At 43.0% G+C, this 6,667-nt stretch overlaps 1 non-coding gene across 1 annotated transcript; it reads right to left on the bottom strand.

Moving 5' to 3' along the window:
- Nucleotides 1-4,114: 4,114 nt before the first annotated feature.
- Nucleotides 4,115-4,187, bottom strand: Trnat-agu (transfer RNA threonine (anticodon AGU)). The gene has a single exon. It is a non-coding gene; the product is annotated as a tRNA-Thr (tRNA).
- Nucleotides 4,188-6,667: the final 2,480 nt, after the last annotated feature.

Raw genomic sequence — 6,667 nt, 5'->3', positions numbered from 1 at the left:
ACCACTTCGCCTTGCAGCATATGGGTTAGGCTAAACCCTAGTTGACTTTCTTCCAGTTTCTTTTCTAACCCTGCCATGTAAGCATGAACAGTATTGGGCTCAAAGGGCATCCCTGTTTCAGTCCCCGATGGATGTTGACCTGCTGGGCGCATTTCTGTCCTTCCCAAGTCAGGTGCACTCTATTGTCTTTATAGATTGCTATAAGGAACTGTACTAACTCGTCATCTAATCCCTGGAGTTTCAACATTCTCCACAGCCGTTCTCTGTTTACGTTGTCATATGCCCCTTTAATGTCCAAGAACGTAATCCATAGTGGTCTATTCTGTGCTTTCGCAATTTCAAAGCATTGCGTTATCACGAACAGATTGTCATCCAGTCGCCTGTCTTGTCTAAATCCATTCTGCAGTTCCCCAAGTATTTCATTTTCTTCCATCCATGCTTGAATTTCTGATTTTATCGCCTGCATTACGAATCTATACACCACTGATGTTACTGTGAGTGGTCTGTATGAATCAATACTCACGGGCCCTGATGGTTCGGGAAGGTCAATATAAACTATTCTTAATAAATTTGATGTATGGGAGGGATGTTGCTCTAGCAAAAAGATTTTCTTAAATAACGCACATATGACGCTTTGTTGCACCGCCCCTATGTGGCCAGTTCAGAGTGGCCAGACAGACCATGTCAGTCAAATGGGTCTTAGCGGCGTGACACCAGGCAAGACAAAATGTGTTTAGACTCTGTACTCGCTCAGTGTAGATTATATTTTAGGAGTGAACTCGTCTTCTTAGAATCGTAATGGCCCTAATTTTATCTTGTTATTCATGAATACAACGGGAAACAATGGAACTTTTTCTGGGTGGTGCGCTCCCAGATGACGGCCACGAAAACTGAGAACAGTCGGGCAGTCCGTACTACAGACTTGGCGAACATTTCCGTCTTTCGCTTACAAGTTTTAACCTACCGTCGCAGCAGTGCCATAATTACGTTCATCTAAGCTAAATACGGACAGTCATTCTTTGCAAGATCATACCATTCTCTTATGCGCTTCAACACGTGCGGCCTTCGAAATCATGGTGATAAACTTTTGTGCTGTCGATCTTCAGCAATACATCCATTTTAGATATTTTGTGCTTGTTAAATTCAAAGTACTCCCATTGTTTAACCTCGATTCACGGTGTCGCTGCCATACGCAGGCGCCGAACATATCTTGGTCGGCACGTATTTGGATGGAATCAGGTGAATATTGATTCCGACTTTGTCACTTTCTGTTAAAATGTTAGCATCGGCCCTGTATTCACTCTCCAAGATCACATGATTCTAGCTTTTGTTCCGAATATGACAATCAAGTGCACTCACTGTCGTATGAAAACAATACTATTACTAGCAATTGGCGATGGCAACATTATATTAAAAAAACGGTGCCTCCCGTAATATTGATTACGGTAGTCTTGGAAGCCTTGTACTTCTTTCGGCGGTGACACTAAAATGTACAGGCTTCAAAAGACGCATAGCAAACTGGACTTGGGATTTTAGTGTGGGCGCGGTAATGATTGGTAGGTCAACAAATATAAAAGGTGGCAATCATTGATATCTCGCGACGTCGTTCTTCCTAGAAAGACGGCAAGCCATCCGGTTCACCCATTCACACCACCATTTACTGCGTAGAAACCATTTTTCATCACCTCGCCTATTGATGAACGGTCATTACTCTGCATTTATAACGGTGTAATGGGTCCACGCGTCCCATCCCTATATAGACGCCCTGGGCTTTATCTTGATCTAGGTCAAAGAACCCAAAGGACCTCAATAACAAGATTGAGTGAGGCGTTTGTGCACAATAAAGCGAGAACAAAACGTATGACCCCGTAATGAAGCTCTCCATACCAGCGGCGCAACGGACGCAAATATTGACCGCGTACAAGCTTTGCCTCTACACACATCATGCGACCCTAGGCCCATCTCAAATCTGGGTTACCAATTATTTTCTTCTCGCTGCACTTTTTTCTTGCCTTTTTAGGCATACGCTGAACACTACAATCTCCTGATTGATGGACTTGAAAAACTATAGCTGGCGATGTGCCTACTTGACCAGGTACAGTGCCTTGTGTGTTAAGACTTCATGTTAAAACAAAATAGGCGCCGAAAATATTTGGCGGAACCATGTGCTCAAATTCATTTGGACCTTTATTGATACCTACTATTTATTTTTGTCCCTATTTTAAAGCACTTCCGGAAGCAATATCCTTCTAAGCTTTTTGAATACAGCTGCGTCCGGTGCACAGGCGTGTGGGTGGGGGAGCTTATTTAAGTACACTTTCAGCAGCGATTGGTGTTTTCTTGCTAAAAAATATTCAGCGATAAAACGAATTTTATAAAACCATCTTAACATATGTTGTATATAGTGGAATCAAATAGTAACAGTCAGGAAATTTAGCTGGTAATGCATGTTTAAACCGAATGTGTTTGGTGTAAGCTGCAAGAGGAGAAACGCTTGGGATATACTATGATGTTCGAACGAAGGTAAGGTTGTCATTGCGTTATGAAGCAGTGTTGGGTCAACTATATCCGTGGTCGATATGGTACTTTTGACGTACTTTTGACGTCTCTCGCGTACTTTTGACGTCTCTCTCTCTCTCTCTCTCTCTCTCTCTCTCTCTATATATATATATATATATATATATATATATATATATATGTCTAGAGAAAGATAAACTCAAAAAGCGCGCACAAATAGTATAAGTAAAGAGTCGGATACACAGCAACAACAATAACAAACAAGGTTTACTAACGTAGCGGCAACGGGACTTGCCTTCATCAGAGTAAAGTTACATGATTTTGCTGTCGCAAACATTTCGAACACATTTCTTATATAGGTTTGCAGAAAACTGTGAGAAGGAGCGGAAAATGTTTCGGAAATGGAGAGTGTGCATACAGTCGGGCTACGCCTATGTTACAACAACAACAAATAACAAAAAAAACGGGGGGGGGGGGGGGGGGGGGGCATGCATTTGAACATCTCAAAGCAACGATTTTAGAATCCGCCTTCAAAACGCACCACGACCGCGAGGTTCGGGAATCTTATCTCATTTATTAGTTTGGGTAAGCCACACTTGGAATTAATGAAAGTTACGGAAAACTAACGTGCTTATCCCTCGATTAAAATTAGCGGCCTCATAATTTTTATAACTATGTTTATTATTCCTAACCTCAAGTTTCCCATCAGAATTCGCAGAAACTCTCCTAATACAGCAGCTTTATTAGCCTAATGCGGCTCAACAATGCCATTTGTCCTGGGGAAGGAGGCCTCCTTCCCACCACCACTTAAGAATGCTTAACTCTTTGTGATCTATCCATGTTTAACCTTTTGTGACCCTACCTATTTCCTGTTCAGTTGCTAGCTTCTGTGAAATGCTCTTTTGTGCCCCCTATCTATTCTCTTCATCCGCGGGGGGCACACCCATCTTCGCTTCCGCCCCAGCCAGTCTCCCCAGCCACTGAATACCTTACTTTATACTCTTCCCTTTCTTTTCAAACCGCGGTTGTCCAGTTTCCCCCATTGTCTGAACTTGCAGCCCGCGCGGCATACGTTGACCTGTCATGGTGCAACCTTGAACCCTGCATTGTTAACACGACCCCTTTTTCTCTCTCTCGCTCCACCCCCCCCCCCTTTTTTTGTTGTTTGTTGTTGTTGTAACATAGGCGTAGCCCGACTGTATGCACACTCTCCATTTCCGAAACTTTTTCCGCTCCTTCAAACAGTTTTCTGCAAACCTATATAAGAAATGTGTTCGAAATGTTTGCGACAGCAAAATCATGTAACTTTACTCTGATGAAGGCAAGTCCCGTTGCCGCTACGTAAGTAAACCTTGTTTGTTATTGTTCTTGCTGTGCATCCGACTGTTTACTTATACTATATATATATATATATATATATATATATATATATATATATATATATATATATATATATATATATATATATATATAGGAAATGAGGGGCTCGTTGACTAAGTGTTGGCAGTCAAGAACACCCCGGAAAGCAAAGGGGAGGATGTAGTGGGTCAATTAAACAAATGAAGAATTTGGAAAGAAAGAAAGTGGAGAAAAAATGCCCGCCAGGTGGGATCCGAACCCACGACCTCCAGAAGACTGGTCTGGTGCGATAACCACTACGCTACAGGCGGGGCGATTTTCCCCTCCACTTTCTGGGGTATTTATGTTAAGGTATTTTTGTTTCCCTTGCTTGGGGGTGGTATCCAGCACCACTCGGACTACTCGGGGTGAAGGGGAGCTTCTTTTTAACCCCCGGGCCGTGACTCGAGTGTCTACGACATGTCGAGAGTGCTCAACCAGCGTTGAACCCTCTTAAAGGAGCCATGAAGAGAAAATACAACTTCGTTTAACTTGAAAGAACTAGGATTCAATATCTCACTCAGCTCCATTAGAGCCACAAAAGATGTTTTTTAACAAAAAAAAAGCAAGAAGTATTTAAAAACTTTCAAATTTTGCGCCACAGTGACGTGTTATGAGCAAGAATGACGTCATACGGGCCAACAATAAAACATAATTTTCAGTGCGTTAACTGCACGTTAGCATTCAAGTGATGCGGTCAAATGGAACTATAGGCCCCATTGCAGACGTCCAGTCATGTGTCGTCGCGACAGGTCAGTTAGGCGGCCGCCAATCGCACAAACAAGGTTCCGTGACATCATAGAAAAGTTGCGGGAAATTGGCTAGGGGGTCGCGACTGCTTCACACGTTTTCTTTCATATCTCCGTTATTTGTTCGAAGATTGCGATGATATTGGTATCGTTGTTATCGGGACTAAGCAGTCTTTCTAATAAACCTAACTTGTATTTTGTCTTCATGGCTCCTTTAAGCTCCCTATGGCACCATGACTGCCAGAACAGAGGCCCTCGCTATGCACGTAACGAATCAGAATAGGAAATGATGATGAGGATGGTTGGGTTTTTATGGCGCAAGGCCGACAAAGCGCAAAGAGAGCCAGAGGAAAGTTCATTTAATGAAGTGAAGTGGTTACCACAAAAAGGTAGGTAAAAAAAAACATGTCAACCGAACATAGTAAAATCAGTTACAGATAATGGTGATGACTGGTGTATAGGGCCAGATTTGATTATGCGTGATAGGAAATGAGGTTTAAAAACTTAACGTCTGACAAATACTCAAACACATGTTTCACAGAAACACTGGCATCGTCACCTAGAAACAGCGATGGATGTAGTGAGATATGTTGTCTGTAGAGTTCTCTGAAGTGTTTGTGTCGTGTTGTGTGAAGTGCCTTGCATGTGATTAGTATGTGCACTTGCATGTGTACTTGCATGTGCACTTGCATTAGCATGTGTACTTGCATGCACATTATGTGCATGCAAGTAACTAGTCGTAACGCAACTGCTCTCGTATTTGTTCATTTCGAAGGCGGAATTATTACCTTGGCTGAGCAAAAAGTCTGGCCCTCAAAAGTGTGAAGGAAGTGCTGAAATGCGCTGCCCTCGCAAATCCGACAAAAGGAAGGTATACATACGTTGCCTGGATAAGGGTCTGCTTGTTCCAACTACATAGACAAATATATTAAAGCGAAAATTTAAAACATACTTGACGATTCGGCGCAATACCCCACAAAATTTGTTAAAATCTTTAAATTCTAACACGTACACGCGGTAGATCACACTCACGGAAAACCACACCTACGGAGTACATTGTTGCGAAAGTCAGGACGGTTTTTTTTTTCGGCTCGGATCCTGTTTATGTAAAAAATCTAATCGAATTGAAGCTTCGAAAATGTTCCACTTACCAATGGCGCAACATATTGTTTTCGGCGAAGAAAGTGGGTCACAAGATAATATGGCACACCGAAGCATGCATTCACGCATGGCGGGGAAGGGGTAGGTTCGTATTACGAAGGCAGTTGAAAATTACATATTTACACAGGGCATATCGCAAATGAAAAGCTAATGTGAATCAGTGGCGCCAAGTGTATCCCGTGCAGTTAGCTGTATGCTAGGAGCATATGCGTGTGCATGCGAGGCTGGAACATGAAAATCAAATGACGTCGCCTTTCGCCGTTCGCTAAGATCCTCCAATGATGTAAATGTAGCATTTAGGTGTATCTTGCAGTTTATGTGATCTTCGGCGTGCAAGATGATGATTGAAGTTTAAGTAAGCATCGCTCACACACTAATATTTAAATTCAAACAAATTTAATGTCGGTTGTAGTGTCTACTTTTTTTCGAAGCTTATTAACTAACGCAGAGATCTTTTATCCTATAATGGCCTTCAGTAGCTGACTCAAAGAAAGGGAGGTTCGCAGTAGAGGTCACTGCCACCTCAAGGCGCCTGCGAAGGTACACAATAAGCTACTGCATGCCATCCTTCCCCGTAGACAAACGCCATGACCCCCTGCACCATAGTATTTCCCGCCTACCGCCACTCCTCCTTCCTGGTGTCGTCACGTACCCACGCGAAATGCGTTGCCGCGCTTGCTAGTTTCTGTCCGGAGATCTTTTCTAAGCCGGTGGCCAAAGATACAACAAGTAATCCGCGGTCAGACTCCTGTCGTTCGTCTAGCGACCTTACGTGGTCAAAGAGAAAAGGAGTAATGCACAGCCAGATGCTTGCCATTTGTGCCCCAACTTCAGATGGCCGA

Source organism: Haemaphysalis longicornis, unplaced genomic scaffold (genome assembly GCF_048455015.1).
Source record: "Haemaphysalis longicornis isolate Haplotype H1 unplaced genomic scaffold, Haemaphysalis longicornis Haplotype H1 scaffold_1, whole genome shotgun sequence".
Taxonomy (NCBI): Eukaryota; Metazoa; Arthropoda; class Arachnida; order Ixodida; family Ixodidae; genus Haemaphysalis; species Haemaphysalis longicornis.
Note: the sequence above shows the minus strand (reverse complement) of the source record. Positions and strands in the feature narration are given on the sequence as shown.